This window comes from Dermacentor andersoni, chromosome 5, assembly GCF_023375885.2.
Source record: "Dermacentor andersoni chromosome 5, qqDerAnde1_hic_scaffold, whole genome shotgun sequence".
Lineage (NCBI taxonomy): Eukaryota > Metazoa > Arthropoda > Arachnida > Ixodida > Ixodidae > Dermacentor > Dermacentor andersoni.
The window spans coordinates 28,250,522-28,273,086 of NC_092818.1; the positions used below are offsets into that span (position 1 = coordinate 28,250,522).

The 22,565-nt window shown below is 50.9% G+C and overlaps 1 protein-coding gene across 1 annotated transcript in view; it reads left to right on the forward strand.

The window, feature by feature from the left end:
- The window catches only part of LOC126529991 (centaurin-gamma-1A-like), a 277,071-nt gene that overhangs the window by 63,388 nt on the left and 191,118 nt on the right, over positions 1-22,565 (forward strand). The gene's annotated exons all lie outside the window — the stretch shown is intronic.

Sequence of the window (22,565 nt, forward strand, 5' to 3'; positions counted from 1 at the left end):
GCACCCTTATCAGCGCAACACGACTTCATCTTAGTAGCCGTATTCATTTTACAGTGGCTGCATATGCAGTATGCTACTTTATATAATTCGCACCTGGGGACCTCGTATAGAGCTTTTCGTGAGCTTCCCGATAGCATCTATAGACGCCGTGATCGCGGATGTGCATTTCTATTTTTTATGCTTTCCGCTCGCATTTGGGCCAGGTTGGAATGGCGGATCACGAAATGAAATACTAGAAACAATGCGCACGCTCAAGGACGGATACTAGAAACGCGAGCGTGCTCTGAAAATCTGCTCCGCCGGTGTGCGCGTAGGTGTGCTCATCTGGCGGTATTGCGCGCAGGTGTAGTACGTATACGTGCGGTGTTAGGATTGGGGGCTCAATCTCATCGCTCGTAAACAGTTGTCAAGATTGGAGTCGGGCATGAATTAGAAGGTAGCTGGCCCATGCCGTCGTCCAACTTATCCACGCTGAGGACGTTGCTGAAGGGAAGGACTGCTTCTCATCGACAACGAGGAATATGGGTTTATTTACAGTATCTACATCAGGATGTTGCAGTTCATCAGTCTAGCATGACTGCGAGAGAAAGTGCACTGAGCCGCCGCACAACAGCGGTTTATAAACACTCGGTCCTCCCTCGATCCCAAGGTGAGGGAAACGGCCGACCAGTCATGGTAAACGAGTCGCCTCTCTGCGGGACGGCTTACACACACACTCACACACACACACTTCCTTGCGCGAGGTTCACGGTCCCCAACCGAGGTCAGACGGACTTCGTAGAACTCGGGGCTTGTGTCAGGAAAGGTGCCTTTTATTCCCCGAGCTGACCCCCGCAGCGCGTCCGCCGGTTGCCCATTGTCTTGCGTCTTGAACGGCGCGTGGGAAGGGGCCTCGAACTACGTTCCCTCGGGTACTCCCTCGTTCACAGCAGACCAGGATGGCGGTGGCAGGTTCAGGCACAAAGCCTGCTTCGTCGCTCTCATCTTCGCTCCAGCGACGGAGAGTTGAGGACGCGCGTATTGTTCTTCACACACAGTCGACTTAGTGACGCCGTGGCTGGAGGTTTGCGGTGGTGTTCCAGGAAAGTTGATGCCGCTGTCGCAACTGGCTGGCAAAACTTGCACCTCAGCTGGGCCGTTCTTAACAGCGGTCCACGGATGTACGTCAGATACATCCAATGCTTCGTCACAGCCTCTGCTACCTTACGACCCACCAACCATGCGAAACGCACGTCGCCTCACTTGACTTTCGCAACAGCACGAGCTTCGTCCCTTTTACAATATGAAAGCGAAAGAAAAAGAGAAGTATAGCGCTGCCAGGGCACCTTGAAATAGTATATGACAGCTGTCAGTCAGGCGGGCTAAAAAGGTGTAAGTGCACGTGCCAAGCAAAGAGAGTACTGCTAACTATTAAAATTTGTAAGTTAAACATTGCCCTAGACCAGCGCATTAATGGGACGCTGAAACTCTGGCACTTATGGCTCCGTGTTTGGGTTGGACCCGTGGCTAGCTTCCAGCGAGTCCACACACAACCTCGCAAAAGACCCTTAGCCGAATGTGATGGCGCAATTCACTTGCGTGTTTGCGACCCATTAGTTTGTTTGAGAAATAGCCAGACCCACGACGAAGGGCACGCGAGAAAACTGGAGCTCGTTGACACAGTGGGTGCCTTGCGACATCAAGTAGTCGAACGGATCGTTCCTTTCTGTGCGCACGCTGGAGCTCCCGCACCTCTCGTACCGTTACCAAGAAAGGACGTTGCAAGATAGCTTCGCCATCTTGCGCTTAATGTATCATGTTGACTCGCTTGTATACTCCAATGTATCGGAATACAATTGCAGCTATCACCAAACATTTGACGACATGACGCAACAGTGCTGTGTTGGCGGCGGGTCAAGGTGGCCTTCGGTAACTCAAACAGCGCTGTCGCATCGTAATGGCTGGCTCACTCACCCGCTTTTATGTGGAGATGTGAGGAGAGACTGTGTTGATGATCTGCTCTGCCACTGTTCCCGCTTTGACAAACAACGCCAGAATCTCCAGTGTGCCCTCAGTAGACTGGACAGTGGCCGTGTACCGAAGCAAGGTTCCTGGAAGCTTGGCCTCGCAGCTTGTTAGCCCAGAAAGGCTCACGTCTACAGTGTTCCCGAAGACGACGGACTTGAACGCTCGACAATAGACACGCTAAGTCTTGTGTAGTTCGTGTGACTTATTTTAACTCCGTTCTTCTCTCTCCCGCTTCTTCCACCCGCCCTGCATGGTGGCTCAGTGGCTATGGTGTTGCGCTGCTAAGCACGAGGTCGCGGGATCAAATCCCGGCCTCGGCGGCCACATTTCGATGGGGGCGAAAACGACCGTGTCCCGTCTATTGGGGTCACGTTAAGGATCCCCTCGTGGTCAAAATTAATCAGGAGACGGCTACTACAGTGTGCCTCGTAATTAAATCGTGGTTCTGACACCTCAAAACCCAAGTTCCTCCCGCTTCTTCCCCCCTCCCCCCACGTGTTAAAGTGCACGCGTTTAGTTAACCTATTTGCATTTTTCCTCCTCTCTCTCAGATGTCAGTGAGCACTAACTAGGCCAGAGTTTACGAACGAACGCATCCTACATTGCTGCATTGCAACGCTTGGCAGTTCTGGCCCTCCTCCGGCCTTCATTCTCCATGGCGACTCTTTGGGCAGCGCGCACTATAGCTATTCCGTGAGCAGCGGATCGGCAAGTACACGTCTTTCTCAGACTTGTGGGCGTCGTATAGCACTCAGGTTTATTGAATACTCGCGTCTCTCGGCTGTTTCTCTCCTCTCTGTTTTTTTTTTCACCTTCTTTGTCTGTCTGCGCACGGGCGCGTTGCAAGATGGACTGCAGGGTACGTGCACTCTCCTCGATCGCGAGAATTCCGAGGGCGGCGTCCGTGGACCGCGTCGTGGGCGCCACTCCGGAGTGCAACAATGCGGCACGCGCCATTACGACGCCAGCTCCGGACTGGGTCGCTCGCCCTTGCGTGCGTCGATTTCGTCAGGGGTGGCGGGCGGGTAGCCCAGCCGCGCTCCGCCAGCGCACGTGTATACACGGGCGCGATGGAAGCAACAGATAATAAAAGAAGAGGCCATTTTGTAGGCGGCCCGCTGCTTTCTCCGCGCGGTCATCCGTCGGTGCCTCGCATACCGCGGTGGGCGCCGTCCCCCCTCCTTTCTTGGCGATCTCGCTGCTGCCGGAGCAGCGTGTACTAACCGGAGGGCCACTATTAGCCGCCCTCCGCCTTGTTCTTCCCCGGCGTTGCGTCTCGCGCTCCTTGCAGCCAACGGGGGGGAGGAGGAGACAGAGTGCGAAGGCATCGATCTGTTCACCAGCGTCTTCCCTTTCTCTCCTTCTCTTTTTTTTCTTCCACTCCACTGCCGGCTTTAGTGGGTGCCCCCCTCATTGTTTGACTTGAGCAATGACGTGGGCTCAAACGAGGCGGGAATTCCGTTAGCCGGAAGGCTCTCCGTTTCTGCCCGCGGCTCTTGCGTGCCGCGTGAACGTTGGCTTCGACTAGTTGGCTTCGAATCCACGCTGAAAACGGCGTAGATGACGCGGACTGCGCATGTGTCGTCTGCTCACCGCTCTTGTCCGTGTCCTACGCTTACGAGTATTCCCTCTGAATATGGCGCAAACCTCCTTTGGGGTTGTCCATGCGCTATAAGGCGGGCAAATATGGTGGTCGCTGTGGCACAGTGCGTGACCTTTCGTGTCTTAGTTTGTTCTTGTTCCTGCGTGTGCTATTCGTCTGGTCCACTGGTGCGGAGAATAGGGTGAGAATCGGGTGGTACTTTATAAAATACAAAGGTAACCGATTGTAAATGAAATTAACGTGTGATACAGTGTAGTCGGCCATCAGCCAGTAATGCACTAGTCAGTAATCGGCACGTTTGTTTACCGTTTTCTTCATCCTCTTCTGTCGTCTTTTGTGGTGTTTTCGCTGCTACTGGTGATGGTGTGACTATACCCTTTCAGACGTTGTGGTGGCAGATATAATCGAGCTCGTTCATTTCACCCTCCCTATGCATTTCAGTCCCCTAACACTGGCTCACTTCGTGGGGCCGCCAATCGTATATCTGAAGTAGGTTTATATCTTCGCTCTGTAACCTGTCGGTCGCGGCTACTCTTGCGATGAAATGTTCAGTTATGCCTCCTAACGTGCAGCCACGTGACTACTCCCGACGCGCGTGCTCGGCCAAAGGCCTCACTGCTCGCACTGTTCCCTTACGATGCGGGGCACACGTTATCGATCGGTTCCGGGCGGTGAGGCAGGTTTTCGGGATTCCCGGTCAACGGCTCGCCTTGCGTGCCGCTGCTGAAGCCAATCGATCAGGTTCGCCCGAACGGGACCGCGCACCTGTGGCAAAGGCCTGTCGGTAGCCTACAGGTTGCGGGTTCGAATCCTGCGTCGTCGTAGAGGCGACCTCGTCTCGGTGCTTTAACGGCCGCACGCTCACTCGGAACGCGATGTTCCCGCTTGTGACGAGGCTCCTCGCCGACGGAGTAGATCGCGTCGAGTGCTCGCCGCCGATTTTTGTGCAGTCTGTCGGTGGTGCCCGTGCTTACGGGTTTGTACAGCCTTGAGCCATTAACTTCGGCAGCGCAGTGTAGTAGAAGCGCACTTCCGCGAGATCCCTATGTGGCTCTCGGCCCAACAATGGCAACAAGGGAGCTAGCAGTGACGTTAAGCGTATGGTTCAATTTCACGTCCTTATATAAGCGTGATGGATTGGGCTAGGTGGTAATTTTATATGGTAGCAGGGTTCCAGCGCGAAAACAGGACAGAAGCAAGGACATTTAAATGCTCCTCGGTTGTAATTCCTGTCCCTCCATGCTTTCGCGCTGTATATCCATTGAGTTACAGCGCAAAAGCATGGTGGCGTGCCGTATAGTCCCTGGTCTTCCTGATCGCGAATTCTGTTCGATCTAAGTATTGCAGGGGAATAGAATGAGAACTATTGGCGGAGGCGCTACGCGTTCGTCTCGAGCGAGATGGCTCGATGCGCTGGAGGAATGGAGAAGGACGACACGCCACCGAGCGCTGGCACGAGTCCTCATCCACCCTTGTTTGTCCCCGCCCTGCGCGCGCCGTTGTTATTTCCATAGAAAGGCTCGCACTCGCCTCTCCATTCGATTGGCGTCCGGAGCACAATAGAGCAAAACGAGAGGGGGGTTCGTCCGAGGCCAGCGGTCGAAAGCGGGCCGAAGCGAGCACTGGCCGCTTTTCATCGTCTCCGTGCCGTCCCGACATATACTCTGCCGCCCCAGCCCAATCTGCCGTCTGACAAGGCTGTCTCGGAACGAGACCTCTTTCGGCCGCAGTAATCAGAGAAAGGGGAGGCGGGCGCCAAATCCTCTTCTCCGCGCATCGGTAAATAATTCATGACGCCGAGGCCTCCGCTGCTGCGCGGTCGCCCGTCTGACTTCCTCGTTCCGCAGTGTTTTTCACTCCGTGCACTTTGCGCTGTGCCTTCTTTTATGCACCGCACCCTGCTTTGGTTTTTTTATTTTGTTTTTTTTTTCGCCGAGGGGTCCCGCCCCGCTCTGTCCCGGCTGTCTCGTGCGCGCTGACGTTGACGGCTCCCAGCTCGCGCGTTCGACCTACCAACAGCAACCGCGCGTGCATGCATAGTGCATTCGAGAAGGCGCTCCGTTGTGCGCGCGCACCGCACCGGTGTCCTTCGGGTGCACCCCCCTCCTTTCGCATCTCGTCGGTGAACGAGTTCCTCGCCGCCTTCCGCTCGGTTTATTTCGATGCGCGCGGAAGCTCCGTCCCGAGCCTGGCAGGTTTCTCTCGGGCAGCGGTGCGCGGGGCAGTGACCCGGCTGTCGACGACGAGGAAGCGCAGCGCCCGATCGAAGAAGAACCGCGCCGCGGAGTGTAGTACTCTCACTACTGGCACACATCTTTTTCGTCGACGTGATGAGCGCATATCGGGCTGGGATCGGTGTTTCGATGAGGTACTTAGGTACTTGTTTTCGTCAGAGCCGCGACCAAGACCTTATTAAGTCTCCTTGTCGAAACGATTTTGTTCGATAGCCGCCCCTTGCTTCACGACTGGTGATATCGGCTCCAGCGTCTATCTTCCGGTGAAACACAACCGGCCTTAGTTTCAATGTAGGCTTTATCCGCGCCACTGGAATGAGATACGAACGGGCAGATGTAATGAAAACGTCGGTTACGAGCGTAGGTAAAAGTGTCAAGCCATTTCATTACTTGGTGAGCCCAAGGGCCACCTCGGGGTCCTAAACGTAATCAAACTAGCGCGGATGACACCGATTGCTTCTTTTGTTCTTCGTTCTTTTTAAATCGTTCTCGGTTCGGCGACTCCAGCTATAGTAAACAGTACTCGCAGGTGATTGCTGTGTGTGGACATGCACAATGGCGGTGCATCAGTGCAGCTTTTAATCGAACCTCCGACGTAATGGTGTCAATGTTGTCGCAAAATTGCATTTTAAAGCTGTTTAAAAAAACGTGACTGTGTTCCCTGCTCGGGTCTCCTATCTAGATAAACGAAAAAGGATAATTTATTTTTCTCGGCATCCACTGCATCGAAACTGACGGGGATTAAAAAAAAGTCATTAAAAAAAAATTAAAATTCAGTGATGTAGGAAGCGCATTTTTTATTGAGTCCGTCAGTTTTTTCAAAATAAAGGTTGTTGAATATCGCTAATATTCGGAAAGGTTCTCAACTTTGTAACTCAACAAAGAAAAATATCACAATTCTGTAATTGCGTCTAATATTACATATTAGGCGGACAAAATTTGTGTTCTATACACGGTTCTCAAATACACCATTAATATGTGAGTAGGACTTTTGGAAAACCCTCGTAAACGTTGTAGCAAAATCAATTAAGATTACTATACCAAATTTATTCGCTTTCGAGTTCTAACGGATGCGGTGTACAGAACTGCGATATCTGTTTTTGGTGCAGATTTACGGTTTTGTAAAATTCGTGCTTCTATTGTTTTCAGACTTAATTTTCCTGATTAAAAAAAACAAAAAAACTTCGGATTCAAAATGAAAATTCTGCTTCGAACAGTCAGTAGAATTTAAGTCTAATTCTCTCTAAAGTGCTGCAAACTTAATTTAAAATTAGTCTAGCGTTTATCTCAGGAATGCATTTCTGCGTTTAGATGTACCCTGTACGTCACTTTTTTTTTTTCTTTCGCCTAATCTCTGCAGAAATAAGCTAACGCACGCGAGAAATACTAGCTAGTTAAAGCACGGTCAGCAGCAGTGTTCCTTCCTTTCCGTTGCATCATGCATCCTATTTAAAATAATCAGCAATTCCTGCTACGTCGCACGGAAACAAATGGAGACCCATACACAGCAATAGGTTGGCATTCCCCTGCGGATACGGCATGGAATATACGTAATCTGTTGTACACACGTAAGCAGAGGAAGCTATATAACGCTATGTTACGATGTGCGCAGATTCGGCTGATGGGTCCAGATTTGGTCACATGTGTACGACAGAGGCAATGTTGCCAAGTCAATTTCCAACTGGAACAGACGTGCAACGTTTTTTTCATTATTGAGGCGACGCTGCTATGACGTAGGGCTGCAACGTTGTCTCCTGTCGCTTGGAACGCTGCAGCAACGTGGGCGAATGTTGGTTAAAATACGCTCAGATGCGTTTGCCGCTTCATTGTCGGGCGTTGTGCGACATGCTACGTTACGCGTCTACGAGGTGTGACGGTGACTCGTGTGTACGGAGCCCTTGCTGTAGGTCTTGGGAGCGCCCACTGAGGCGGAGGTAGTTCAGGCCGGCCGACTGAATCGTGTTCTAGGCGTGTATACGTATATATATATATATATATATATATATATATATATATATATATATATATATATATATATATATATATATATATATAGGCGTACCCCACGTATTGCGACACAGAGAGAAATATTTATTTATTTATTTATTTATTTATTTATTTATTTATTTATTTATTTATTTATTTATTTATTTATTGTACTCTCACGCCTAGAGGCATTAAAAAATGGGAGTAGTTACAAAAGAATAAAAATACCAAAGTGCAGTGAGTGTCAATAATAAATAAAGTAGCTGCTTATTTAAAGGAAAATGAGACATCCACCCAATCGCAGCAATTGCTACAAAGGAAACCCAAATGGTTTCCTGGCAAAAAATAAGCCTCGCAGTTGAAGAAACATTCGTCCTGGTCCGGGACTCGAACCTAGGACCACCTTGGGGGTTGTCGCAGAACTATTACGTCAAAACTGTTGCCTCTGCTTCGAGTTTTTGATAAGTTCGACTTCGCCCTGCCATCTGCTAGCCACCTGGTTAGCTCAGATGGTAGAGCGGCTGCCCCGGAAAGGCGGTGGTCCCGGCACAGATATAGGATATCAGGGACTGCAGGAAGATTACAGTGAGGGCACCTGGGAGAGGGCGAACTAAGGCTTCGGCCTATTTTCCACTGGAGGGCTCTGAGGCAGAGAGAGCATAGTGTTCCTGTATACGATCTACTCCCTGCGGGAGCATATGCAGGAACACTAAGAGAGGAGGCTTGCAACTGGGAACGGGTCCTTGCGTACACGGGCGTTATCGGTTTGACCACCGTGCAATGGCCTCTACTGCGCATTTCAAGTGCACGCTGAATGTGCTGTTAGTCGGGAAAAAAAATCAGTGGCGATTCAGACGTAAATACGAGCGAAATGCGTTAGCATTAGGTCGCACCTCTTTGAGGTCCTGGATCCATGAGTTAAACCGCCTTCACCACATTGCAAGCTGTTGTTCAGGAGCTTACTCGACACACGTCCTGCCTCTTCGAATAGTGATGTGCTGCGACTTAGTATTCCGCACAGACCACCCCGTGTGTGTATATATATATATATATATATATATATATATATATATATATATATATATATATATATATATATATATATATATATATATATATATATATATATAGTCACGAAGAGCTGTGAAGAAATGGTTTTATTTACAGGGGATGGACGATGATCGTAGCGTGATCGTAGCGCAGTCCGGCCTCTAAAACTCTTCGTTCTCCTCGGCTACTCTTGTTTCTTCTGTACCTGCCTTTCGTATACGTTACACTATATATAATGCGGTATCCCGCTCTTATGCGCTTTTTCATCCCCTTTCTACCGCGTGACCGGCTTCGCACACTTCACGCAGATACACTTCAAATGCTAACGCATTAAAAAAAACCGATCGCAGTTGATGCTAGGGGTCCGGCACGACCGCAGCCGAATGTTTTGCAGCCTACGCTGTTTCGCGCGTCGGCTGATCCGCGTCGAATGCGTGCCTGCGCTCTGGACCGACGGAGCCGCGTTGAAGGGCGCATGACAGCTCCTCTGGAACCGCACAGAAATCGGCGGCGCCGAAGCATCGCTGGCTCCGCGCTGCTTCCGCGTTGCGTGCAGTCGCCCCTTCGCCCGTGTCTCTCCTCCTCCTCCTCCCTGGGGACAGGGTGCATTTCACGGCCACACGTCTTTTTAGATCGCTATCATCGGGCGCGGCGTGTCCTCTGCGCGGAGTAGCGTTGCAAGGGGGTCTGATTTGGTTTGACTCGCTTCCGCGGGTCGACGCAATCGACGCGGTCGCGACAGGTTCGTGTGCCTCCTCCATTCTTGCGCTCGCGCTCCTCGTGGGAGCCTCTCGTGGTTCCGCGCGCCATTTGATTCTCTCTCTCTCTCTCTCTCTCTATTTCTCACGGTCGGTCGCGCGTATCCCTGATGTAGTCGTCATCGTTGACATCGCGCGAGGAAGAAAAATAAAATAAAAACTCCAATCGGCATAAGATGAGCGCGAATGGCGTACGCGTCTGACGTGTACGGCGCGATGCTGGAGACGCGATTTCCTGCCTCCGCGTCATCACCGGCGCGGCAGCGACGACAGGTTTCGAGTTCTCCGCGATGTTACGGGAGCCAGGAAGCCGAGACGGACGGCGCTGCGGACAGAGCTCTACGCGTGGCTAACGCCGGGGTGCTGCTCGCGGTGTGCCCGAAGGATGCGCAGGTGGTCGCGACAAGAGCGCGAGCTTTGTGTGACGTCGCTGGCGTGGTTTTTCAAGTCGTCGTTCAAGTCCGTCGCTTAGCCATCGGACTCCGTCGCTCGACTTCTTCGCGGAAATGTCACCTTTTGGAGTGCTTTGGCGATCCTGACATCGTGCGGGATGTCTAGTCGATTAGCCTCACTCGAACAGTAAACCTGCGTCGTTTCTCCCTCTCTCTCCACCTTTTCGCTGCCTGCTTGTTGCGCACACCGCTTGAACTCGAGTGCTGCCAAGGCACAGACGACATTAGAGAATGGCAAACACAGCGGAGCAGGTTCCACGGTACGGGTAGTCAGATTGTCCGGAACTCCGCGATAGCCCTATTAAGTACTGAACAAAAGCTTTGTGCCGGTTACGGCATGTCCAACCATGTTTGAACATGTTGTAGTTCGAAATGGTAAGTATTTTAACTAAGCGTGTCCGGCTTAGCCCAGCGTGTGAGCAAAATAGTAGACTCCGGATGTTCGGGTTCTTTCGTATCCTTATTTTTTTTTTCTTTGCGCTCCTTTGTACGCAAGAATGATTCCGTCCCCTAGCCTTAGGCAGTCAAATCGTAAATCACCCTATAACTCGGTACGGCCATCCCGAAAATTATGGAAGTAAGTGACGGGGCGTCGGCCACTCCTCAAAGGAGGTACCGCGCTTGAGGGGAGGAGGGCTTCACCGCCCGCAGCGGGTTAGTGTCAGCGTGCGCGACATCTGCTCTTCGACGTCGTCCTCCGGGAGCAGTGACCCGTGCGCGTTCCAAACTTGGCGCGCGTCCAAGACCACCCTCGCGGCATTCGCGAGCGCACCTTCGGTCCGTTCTCTGTCTAGAGATGGTTTTAAGTCCCCGCATCGAGCAGTGCTTCGCCATATCGCTCGTTCGACGCGGCGGCCGCAGTTTAATGCATGCCCGGCTAGTCCGATTCTTTGCCTGACGGATCGAGGCTCTCAGTGTGACGTGCGTATAACATTGGCGCGTAGCAGTGATTCCATTCCAGCGGTCGCTAGCCTCGTCAAGATTTTGTGGCTCTACTGCGCTCTGTATTGATTTTGTGCGCCGGTGTCTATACCGTTACTCTCAAGCTTTATGCTCGCAGCAGACAAGATGCAGACAGGACTTGATTTGAGGCGATCTTTAGGAAGGATAGCGAAAGTGGGCTCGTGGTCGCAGCTCCTTCCCCGTATCCTCACCCGCTCTCCCTATCTCACTTCCCGTTGGTTTCGTTTCCCCCTCTTGCGCATCGTGGTCGGTGTCTCCTCCCCTTGGCACTGGTGATGAGTGGGAAAGCAAGCTTTAAGTTGCTGTATGCCTGTGAACGTATAAGCAAAACGAGGTAGCTGGATGCGCCAAACGGGGATGCGTGAGCTACTACCCTCAGTTCGGTTTGCACGTTCACTTTTGCGCTGTCGCTTTAGTCGGTGCGGTCTGATTTTACGCACGCCACAGCGACTCGATACATTCTGAGAGTTCACAAGGTGTGGAGTTTCGCAGGAAGAGTATGGCGTTTGCCTGATCTCCCTCAGTGGTCTCGTAGTTTTTGGCTCTATTAAATGCAGATATGATATGATATACTTTTGCAAGTGGGCCGAGCCGACCGAACCATCTATTTGCCTTAGCTTTATTAGGGGCCATTGCCCGCAGCCGTTGCTCTATTCGGTTACGACTACCCGTGCGTACCACTGAATGCGCCCGGATTCTGCTGGCCGCAGAAACACAGTGTTGTACCATTCGATCGTGGCTGACCCCGTATGGGGGACGCTAGAAACTCGCTTGACTCGGGCTCAAGGCTTTTATGCCGTGTTCCCTCTTTCTGTGTGTGTGTGTGTGTGTGCGTGTGCTTTCTTCTTCACATTGGCTGTAGTAACCAAATATTTTCCGGATCAATTTTATTTTGTAAGAGCCCCCCAACTTTGCCCTCTACGCGTGCATTCTGTCTTTCTTTCTTTTCTCTTTCCTCGGACAGGCGGAAAAATGATCGGCCCGTGTGCATCGCTTCTGGAGCGCAGCTTCGCGAGTAATACGGGTGTGAACGTTTGGCCGCTGTCCGGGTCAAACGGCTATATTTGCTGGCACCGCCGGTAGGTGGCATGAGGACGAGCGAAACAGACATAAGTCCACAGAGGCACAGAATATAACCTACGCGCGGCGCCAATCTTTTTTCCGTTCTTCTTGTAGATTTATCGCTCAAGCCTGGGGCAGGCGGTGCATTCCACAGAACCCCTTCGGAAGTACTCGTTCGCTTCGCCGAGCAAAACGCTTCGCTTTTGTTGCCCAGCGGGGTAATGCACCGTGAGGCCGCGAAGGTGATGACTCGCGCCTTTTACACGACCTAGCCGAATAAGGCTTCTTTGGCGTGTACGGAGGAATTCGAAGGGCGTACGTGGGACCGCGAGGAAAGCGATGCGCGGGTCCCGGCGGAACGGTAGCCTAAGGCACTGGTGCTCCAACAAAAATTACTGCAGGGAACTGTGACGCCGTAGTGCACGCAAGAATAGTGGACGCTTCAGCCAGCAGGGAAATCATGAACTCAGTATACATGGCAATTTGCCTGCACCTGCTCCTGCTGGCTTCGAGTGGCTTTGCGACATTGCAGATGGATTGTTTTAAACAAAATATTGCATTATAAAGGTGCATCGGGATTTTTTTAAGAAGGTCGACACTTTTGGTCAGAACGTATATTGATAAAATTCTATAATGCATAACTGAGTGCATAAGGAATCAGAAAAAAATTATAAAATAGAAATTGTCCACGTACGCTACCCATTATTTCCATGGTAGCTGACCGATTGCAGCGCCAGAATTGCCCCTAGCAGCTTTTGTAGGAAACTCTCTACGTATATAGTGCGGTAAAGTACGTATGCGCTCGCCACTTGCGATGTCGATTCATTGCTCGATTTCGTATATGTGAGTACCAGCGGTTGCTTGTTTGCGTGTCTGTGTGTGTGCGTGTGTATGGAGAGAAAGAGAGAATTTGTGCTCTCGCGCATCGCGTACAATGGCCGGGCATGAGCGCCGCGTCGTTTCCATACATTTCGCGTCCCCGTTGCGCCCGCATACCCGGCCATGTCGATCAGTGCAGGCGCCGCCGTTTTGCGAGATCCCTGCGCCAAAACACGCGCATAGCGCACGCGCTTGTCTGCTCTGCGCCTTTGATCATTGTCTTGTTTCTGCGTGCTCGTAACCCGTGCGGTGCCGCGCAATACCCGTACACACACGCACGCACAACGAGGCCGTGTTTAGCGCGAGGCAAGCGAGCGCGGCCACTATCCGTGCCCGCGCCGAGGTCCCGCGTCGCACTTTGTTGTTCGACCGCGCGGGGAGGTCAGTCCTTTTGTTCTTTCTGCCCGACTGATGCCGCCTCACACGCCGAGGTCACGCGCCTGCAGCGATTCAGCGGCACTTGCATAGCCGCCTGCGCGCGCACACGCGCATGCAAACACGCGATCGAGCTGTGTACGTGTTTGCCATCGGGTCGCTCGTATCTGAGGCGCGCCGTGGGCTGCGCTTACCTCTCAGCTCGGTCCCCTCGCGTGGCTGCTCTCGAGCACACTGCGTGTGGATCTGCGTGCGACGTCCCGATCGGGGCCCTGCACTGGTTTTTTTACTCGGCGGATACCTGGAACGTTAGTGTGCGCAGCACCTACTACAGATGGCATATTGAGATACAGGTAGAGAGATGCGTGTTCTATATTAGGAACGGGAGAGAGAGAGAGAGAGAGAAAATAAGGAACTGGGTAAGGAGGAACACTGTGCTGACATTTGAGGAGGCTAACGGCTGAGCAGCAGCCTGCAGAAAGGGGAGGGAGGGAGCTTCTATTCTTGGAAGTGTTAACTATAAGACCGACAAATAGTCGTAGTATAGTATAGCAGTAAAGTTCCCGAGACGAGACCTTATAAGTTGCTTCAGTTGACGCTGACTGGTCGTGCTCATGGCCAGGGTCAACGACATGCATAATCTTAAGCGCAACCTCCGGCTCCCACCAGGACGCGGCGTTTCAGTCCCCATGCAGCCTGCACAAATGTAACTTTTGCAAACGCCACTTTAGTTATAAGTACGTCTGGCGCAAGCACGATGCACCACGTTGTGGCAATATTTCGAAAACGTTACTCTTATGATGATGTGGAAGCTTCGCTCCAGAACTGATCCGCATGGGATGTTCACCTTGAATATTCTCGTCAGGACTCGATTATTCTTTTTCTTTTTCGCAGCGCAGCCTTCAGTTACGTGGTGTCGATTTTGTAGGCATTTTATTCTCGGTATCGGCCGATGTTGCCGCGTCCACTTGATAAGCTAACCTTTGTTAGTAAGTTACGCTACCGCAATGCGAAACGGCTCTTACTGTGGGAGGGTGTTTGTCGTGTATAGGATAGACAGCTGGGCTAGTCGGAAATAAGTTAGTACTTGAAAATACAGCACTGAAAAAACAGGACTAGAAGGAAGGGAGAGAGAACAGGTCAGCGCCATAGTTTCTCGCTTCTTTCGTCCTCTTTAAGGTATCGCGCTGTATTTTCTTTGGGAGCCTTCGTAAAGCAGAAAAATACGCAAAATCGGAAGACGGATGGCGAAGCCGCCCTGAAGTACACCTGCTCATGTTGGTTTCATGGATTTTTACTTGTTCTACTCGATCGGGTATATAGTCGGCTGCTTATCGGCAAAGAAAGAGTGCACTCTAATGAGCCCAGAGGCTCTACCGACCAAGCTTCAATAACTTTACCTGCGCAAAAACGAACCAGGTACCAGAAAAAGTGCCTTTTATGTCGGTGACGTTATACGCCGATTTATCTGAGATTTCAGTGCGAAATGAAAAAAATGGAACCTGGGTCTTTGTTTTCTGCCTTATAACATGAACCTACTCAACGCCAAACGGATAAAGAAATATTTTGAAAATCACACCTTACCAGCTAGTGTAAACTGATATGTTGTTTCTTTAACCGCGCGCGCATAGCTAGTGTAAACTGATATGTTGTTTCTTTAACCGCGCGCGCATTGCTACATGCTAGTTACTATCTGTCCGAATTAAAAAAAAGGAATACCGGTTACATTTGTATTGGCAGCGCAAATAAATGACAACACTCGGACAATTAGATTCACTTCGAACTATGCCACTTGCGCAAGTGTTGTAGGCGCATGGCCATCAAACGTTCGCTGCCTCGCAAAACGATGAAATTGCTCCAATGCTTCCGTTAGAGTCGCTGGCATATTTGCGACGAATGCACAGTATACAGCATCCTGTGTGTGTGTCTGTCTCATTTTTGCATCTGAAACTTGCGTAGCCATTACATTCGCGGACTTTAACGAAAACGTTCCGATAGCGACGGTTATTCTTAGTGCTCTTGCTTATTCTTCTGTTTTGTGTATCATCTAGCGCAAGAACTTATCCCTTTATTGTTTTCTATATTAACCAAGTGAAAAGGAATAATGGTAGCCAAAAAAAAAAAAAGAGAGAGAGAGAGAAACGATGCGCACGGAACGGGCGTTGGGCCATGGCCTGTGGCGTTGACAGTTATCGCTGCCAGTAAATATATGCAGGCTGTACATACCAACCAAGTAGCCCGCCTATGTCGCCTTAATAGATGTACTGGTGTCTGTTAACAATTTGCAACACGTTTCAGCCGGGGTTAGGGCGGTCATCGCGCAGCCTATAGAAACGCGCGTCGACGCCACGCCCAAGATGCGGCGACAAGCAGCACGTGACGTGGTTTCCTCTTTATCGTCAGGCGCCGGAGCCAATTAACAGCTGCGTTCGGGTGCAGCCTGGGCGCGCGAGGTCGCTCGAATTTGATTTCTTTGAGCTGGCAGCCCTCGTTCCCGTGCGTGGGGCAGGATGCGCAAATGCTATAGTGCACCAAGTTTTGTCCTGCACGTTGGGAAACACCGGGGTGAACGGAATCAATCCGGAACTCCCTCCTCCCCTCTGCGGCGCTTATCGTAGCCTCTGCGACGTCAGCCACTCGATCGCTCTTATAGGAGCGAAGTTCTTTTAGTCAGTTGTGAACATCTTGCTGCCTGACGCTCCGTCGTATGCGTTTAGTAAATAAACAGAAATCCTATGGAAATGACATATAAACTAGGCAGGCACCATCGGAGGTTGATTGTCGAAGCCAAGCGGTAACTATATACCCGATAGACCATCTGAGGTGTGCTGCTGTGGACCCTCATTATTGCAAACTCTATGTACACTCCAGGCGATTTTTTGCCGGCGTCGTCAGCGTCGTCGTTGCTGAGAGGTTCCGTATCAGGTCTAAGTGCGATAAGATCCTCTATCCCGCGCCGTATGGTGTGAGTGTACTGCGAAGCTAGCGAGTGGGAGCCGAGCAGGATGGTGGCTTAATGCGCGCGCAATTTAGGAGGTCACGGGATAAAGCGCGCTTGAAGAAACGGGGGGGGGGGGGGGGTGAGTGTGTGGCACTATGAACAAGAGCGCGCTAGGGGAGTGGGGGAACAGGTGAGCGGCGCATCTCCTCTGTCCCGGCCGTACGTGCAGCACCCGCGCCCTATCTTGGAGGTGATATCCGGCGAGTGCAAAATGTGGGCGAGCCCAGATGGCTGATGGCAGCATGTGTGCTGTCTGCGCGTGCGTGGTGCTGCAGGTCGCGTAATATGAAGCTTATAGGATACACGTAGAAGGGAGCCACAAGGGAGCCAAAGGGGCAATTCTCGCCCCTTTGTTTGCGTTCTTCATCACGCCAGAGTTGTGACAGCGAGAGTTCGCGCTCATCGATTGAGATCTGCTCATGTTGTGCGTGCGACACACCATACTTGCTAATTTAATTGGTAAGTGAATGTTTGCTGCAATCTGTAGGGCCGATAATACTACAAACCTATACTCCCAGTAGTTGTCTATAACTTCGCTATTGCTATCAACGCGTCGCCTTCCGGCAATACTATGATGTTTTGATGCTAAAACGTCAAATGGCCCATTGAGCGAATAAGCTCGCGTCGTCTGTAGCAGCGAAGCGGCACCTAAATTCCCATTGGCCGCGACGCCACGTCACGAGCGCGCCTCGACGGAACAGAGCGGGTGAGTAGTGGTGGTGGTGGTTTAATGTGGGAGAAGGCGCTTATTTCTCCACCCCTGTGTATAGGGAGCATGGCGCAGCGTCAGGGAAAGGGTAAGTGGGAAACAAAGATCAAAGGAAGGGAAGAGAAGAAGGAGCGGTAGTCTCGTCCGTTCATGGAGGAGGCCGAAGATGAGAGCAGTGGCCGGCGGCGTGCGCGGGCGCTTATCGGTACGCGGTGACCTCGTTCGCCGCCACAAACTCCAAGAGGCTGTGGAGAGCTCCAAGGTGGGGGAGGAAGGCGGCGACGGGAACAGGAGGTCGCTGGGTGTTGCAGCAGGTAGGCCGTGTTGCCTGTAGACAGTAATAATCCTTGCGCGCATGCCACCGACGCCGTTGATGGCATGCGGCGTTGGCACCGCAGGCTGCTGCTGCTTGCTGGGTCGGGCAGCGCGTACTGCTATGGTACATTACTCGCAGCGCAGAACTGGAAGGACCGGTGGCGGAGCTCAGTTGGACATTGATGCTTTCGCATTCACAACTTATAAGAAGTGCTTAGATATTCTCGTATGTTTCTTTATTAGCTCTGTTTGTTTAGTACTTTAGTACTGCACGTGTTTAGTACTGTATTTGTTTAGCCCCTGCTGTGAATCTGCACAGACTCCAAACAAAACTCTTGCATGGACAAATGTTGTCTGTTAGTATCAGGACATATGCCCACCAAGTCACCACATTGGATTGCGCTGATGTCTCCGGGATACTCCCAGTTTGCACAGCTAGTACGTATAGCCGTCCCACAAAGTGGGAGGAAGAGCCAAAGAAAAGATTAACGCGGCAGTTGCAACGTACCTGTTAGGTGCAGCGTTGTAAGGGAGGCTTTAAAGTTTCAGCGAAACGTTTCACATGGTGCGTGCAACTTTACTTCCAAGTGTGCGCATGCTATATTTGTCTCACACAGCATAAGCGTTGTGTCATTTGGCCTCACGGTAGCGTGCGCGCAACTAACTGTTCGTGTCCTGCACCGCGTTTTTGCAGCACAGCAAATACGTGTCATGCCAGGGCAGAAAGGACAGACGCGGATAACCCCACCGAACGCGACATTGGCCCGGTTTTGATAACACAATCTCCGGGATCGGCCCACTTTCCTGCCATATGCTATCCCCACGATAGGCTTACCTTACTCTGCGAGAAAACGACCGAACAGACGCCCCATGCATGCCCGGGGATGCAAGGGAAACAAAGCTTCGATTTAATAAAGCAATTGTGCGCTTGGAAGTACATACGTTCGCTGCAGTAATGTTCGTCGCATTGCCTAACTGCGGGGGGGGGGGGGGGGGGACAGAGCCTGTCACACAAGTGTATACAGCGGCAGTACAGATGACTGTACAAGGCGCTGCAGCTATATCATGCACTGAGTTAAAGAAAAAGAAAGAAGAAAAGCGCACGGGCCCTTCTTTACGTGAATAAGGCCAAGTGCACGTCTTGTTGGCAAACTTGCTTTCCCACTGTTTGGTCGCGCTGCTATTCGTGCGCGGGTGCGCAGTCGCGGTGTTTCTCATATTTCGCGGGCTTTTTCTATTCGCCGAAAAAAGTCAACACGCGATGTGCACCTTACTGGAAACGCTTCATTTTTATGTCTTTTACAATTCTCCAGAAACCCCCTAACTCAAAATTAAAACTACAAATTAAAAGTAAGCTGATTGCTTTTAGTTACTGATTGAATGTCAGCAACTATTAAAAACATCATGAGCCATCCTACTCTGTGAAGGCGGTTGACCAGCGAAGCTGTTTAGCACACGACACGGAAGTGACCCATAATTTTGAACAAATGTACGAACTCATTTATTGTCTCAATAGGTGGTCATAGCAACGAATGGTATGCACACTCATTTATTGTCTTCATCGGTGGTCATTATTGATGCGCGTACGCTGCTGGGTGGTCGGTTGAGCCGGATCGGTGTGGCATCGGAAGGGATATGTCTGCAACACGGAACGCGTAAACCGCTCTCGTTTCCGTACCGACATATCCACATAGAAATCATCGACAGCGATAATAGGGGTAGTGTCATCGCTGCTAATTCAAGCAAAGTGAGTAGCTATGAACTGTACGGGACTATGAGTCGTTGCATTTTTTCCTTGCTCACGGGGGTATGAGCCATTGATGATGATAGTTGTTGTTAACGGAGAACAAGAATGCATGGTACCCTAGCCACATACAGCTTCGCTGAAAAGTAACGACTGGTGATTTATCTACAAGACCCTAACCAACGTGTACTTGATTTTAATCGCGTAAATTATTATTTTTTTTCTTTCAGCTCGATTCATGATAGTTGAGACACCCTGTATAACCCGATCCAGTATACTTGTGTTGTACGCCATTGGACAGGATATCGTCACCTGAGTGCCGGGAGAGTTTGCGAAGAAACTTGTTTGTCTAAGCGCTGGCTGTTGGTCCCTACAGCAACGCTCTCTCTCTCTCTCTCTGTTTGCCACTCGCCCTGTCCCATCTTTCGCGCTGTTCCCTTCAAAGGTGTTGCCGTAGCAACTATCACGGATGCCGACCTTGGTTCGCACCTACATTTCTCGCTATGGGGTCTGAAGGCCAAAGAGATCTTGCCAGATGACAGCAGGACGTGCGCGTATGTACGCGAAGAAACAACGTGCACTTCGGAGCCGGTTCCTGGGCGCTTTATTTCAAGTGCCTGTCTTTTCTTTTCCTTTCTTTCTTTTTTTATCTTTTTGCCTTTTCTCTCGTTTGTTGCTCGTCGCATGTCGGGTAACTCGTGCCTCGACGCGTGCACTCGCGGCCGCCTTGTCGAGGGCGCGTCCTTCCGGTGCAGGCGCCGTGAGCGAAAAGGAGCCGCATCATCTGCGGCCACTTTAGGTGCGACGGATAAGTATAACGTGCCCCGCGCGAGGCCCACTGTAGCAAAACAGCTCTTTGCGATATCGGGAGGAAGCACAAACGGAGAGGGCGTAACGTTGCGATTTGTTCGAGGAAGCTCGATAAGCCCTCCCTTCGCGTGTATATAGTCGTTCCTGTTTCTTCGTTTCTTTTTTTTTCACTCCGTTCTCTATAGCTATATCGTCTCGCGGTTGTTTCCGTGTCGTAGCGCCGCGCGTTGCATGCCTGACTGATTTGCGCTGTCGCGAGCCCAGATGGGAAGTCGTCTTCCTTCTTTCCTACTTTCGGGCCCTTCCTTCTCCGTTCGCGCACTCCCGGCCCTCAGGTGATCTGCGAGGAAGCGTTCATTACCCAGCCCAGCCCCGCAGCGATTTTTTAGTCGGGCCGCGCCAGAATACCATTACGTGCACCATGTCTGTGGGCCGCACGCGCGGAGTATATAGCCTCTTAAAGTGTTCTTTCTGTTTGTGTGTGTGTATTGGCTTCAGCTTCCGTCTGTTTCGTGATTGTGCATAACCCGTAACTACGTCCTTAAACCTCGTACTCTGTTGGCCGGCATTTTCTTCTCTCTCTCTCTCTCTTCTTTTCCACCCGTGTCGTCTTTGCGACGGAAGAGCGCAGCCCAGCAGAGGAGGGACATCCGCCAACCGCAGAGGCTGGTTAACGACTCGCCCAGACCCTGTTCGTATCGTGCTCTAGGGCGTCTGTTTCATCGAGCCCCTCGTTTCACGGGAAGAGCTACGCCCGCATTTCGTTATCTGCCTATACGCGTTCGTTACGCACTTATTGGAAATTCGTCCTCTCGCGCCGCCGTCTGGCTCAGCGCAACCCCCTCACCCCCTTCCCCGTCCTTACCGTTGCGTGGACAGCTATAGCTCTTGTTTCGTTCCCCGTCTACTTTATTTTTTCTCCCGAAAAGCGCCCGAGTTTTCCGCCATCCCGATACGACTTCCTGTCTCTCTATGCGCGCATCTTTGATCTGCGGCTCGAACGTGAAGTACCTGAAGAGCGTACCGAAAGACTGTCGACGTCATGGCCCTCTGACTGTGCCCTTATGCTACGGACACGAGGTCACTTGTTCGTTTGCCGGTAAAACCCGAATGCAAAAAAAAAAAAAAATATAGAACGTTTGTGTATAGGGAACATTGGATGCGCGTTCTTGCCTGTGTGTGCTGCTTTGCGATGTTGAACTCAATCAATCGATTACTCAACGTTCAATAGCCTCGCAAGGGAACAAGGTCTATCTAGGTCAATTGCTAACAGGGGACCCTGAACACAGAGGGTCCTTGATATTTGAGGATCGAGCTAGTTGTCTAAGGACAAAAAACATACTGGAGCAAATATTCGGAACTAAATAATGGGGCATCTGTATGCTGCAGCAAAAATCCGGAGGCCGCTGACCACTTTATAATGGAATGCGAAGATATTCACCCTGTGAGAACCCTAGCTAACGCACACTTTCCAGAAGCGCTCGGGTTTAACGTGGACGGAAGCGCCAAGCGATTAGCAGTCGAGATAATGAAGCAGCAGAAATTTATATTATCTGTGGAAAAAAAGAAAAGCAGGGAAGAGATTGATACGACCTGTTCTCTTACAGTCATAGCTAGCGGTACAAGGTAGATATTGAAGGGCAGAAAATAAAGATTAAGGGGTTGTGTACAAAAATGCTAGAAAAGCTATACAGCAACATGCATAGCATACCTGATTAAATAAAGCAAGCTAGGCGACTATTTGCCACCGCCCCGTTGCAAAGGCGATGCCATTAAATCATCATCGTCAGATGTACAGAAGAATAGAAATGGGTTGGAGTTCATACGGCAGGCATTACCAAATCCTGACTGGGAGCATACCACTGCCGTTGAAAAGCGCAGTGTGCAATCATTGTGTTCTACCGGTGCTAACATTTGGGGCAGAAAGTTGGAGGTTAACAAAGAAGCTCGAGGACAAGTTAAGGACCGCGCAGAGAGCGATAGAACGAAAAATAATAGGCGTAATGTTAAGAGACAGGAAGAGAGCGAAGTGGATCAGGGAACAAACGCTGATAGCCGGTATTCTAGTTAACATTAAGAAAAAAAAAAAACAGATCTCGACAGGCCATGTAAGGCGTATACGGTAGATAACGGCTGGACAATTAGAGTTACAGAATGGGTGCCAAGGGAAGAAACGCGCAGTCCAGGATACCAGAAAACTAGGTGGGGTGATAAAGTTAGGAAATCGGCGCAATTCACGCGCAAATTAGGTCCAAGTTGGGATCAGCTATAGCGCAAGACAGGGGTAATTAGTGATCACAGGGAGAGGCCTTCGTCCTCCAGTGGGCGTAAAGATATGATGATGATAATGATTAAGATCAATCGTGTTTATTAATCATTTGAAGAGAAACCACTGGAAAACAAACGAAAGCGTTAGCTGTTTTTGTACAAAAACATACCTGTCCACTCTCCAGAATTTTCCATAAAGTGTGCGAATTTTGGGCTCGTGTAACGATTTTACGAACGTTGCGACCATGAGCGATAGGGGAGTTCTGTTCACGAAGAAGTCCCGCTCGTCGGTCTCCGAAGCTTCTGTTGGAAGTCTTCTGAAGGTGAAATAATACCAGACGGGCACTTG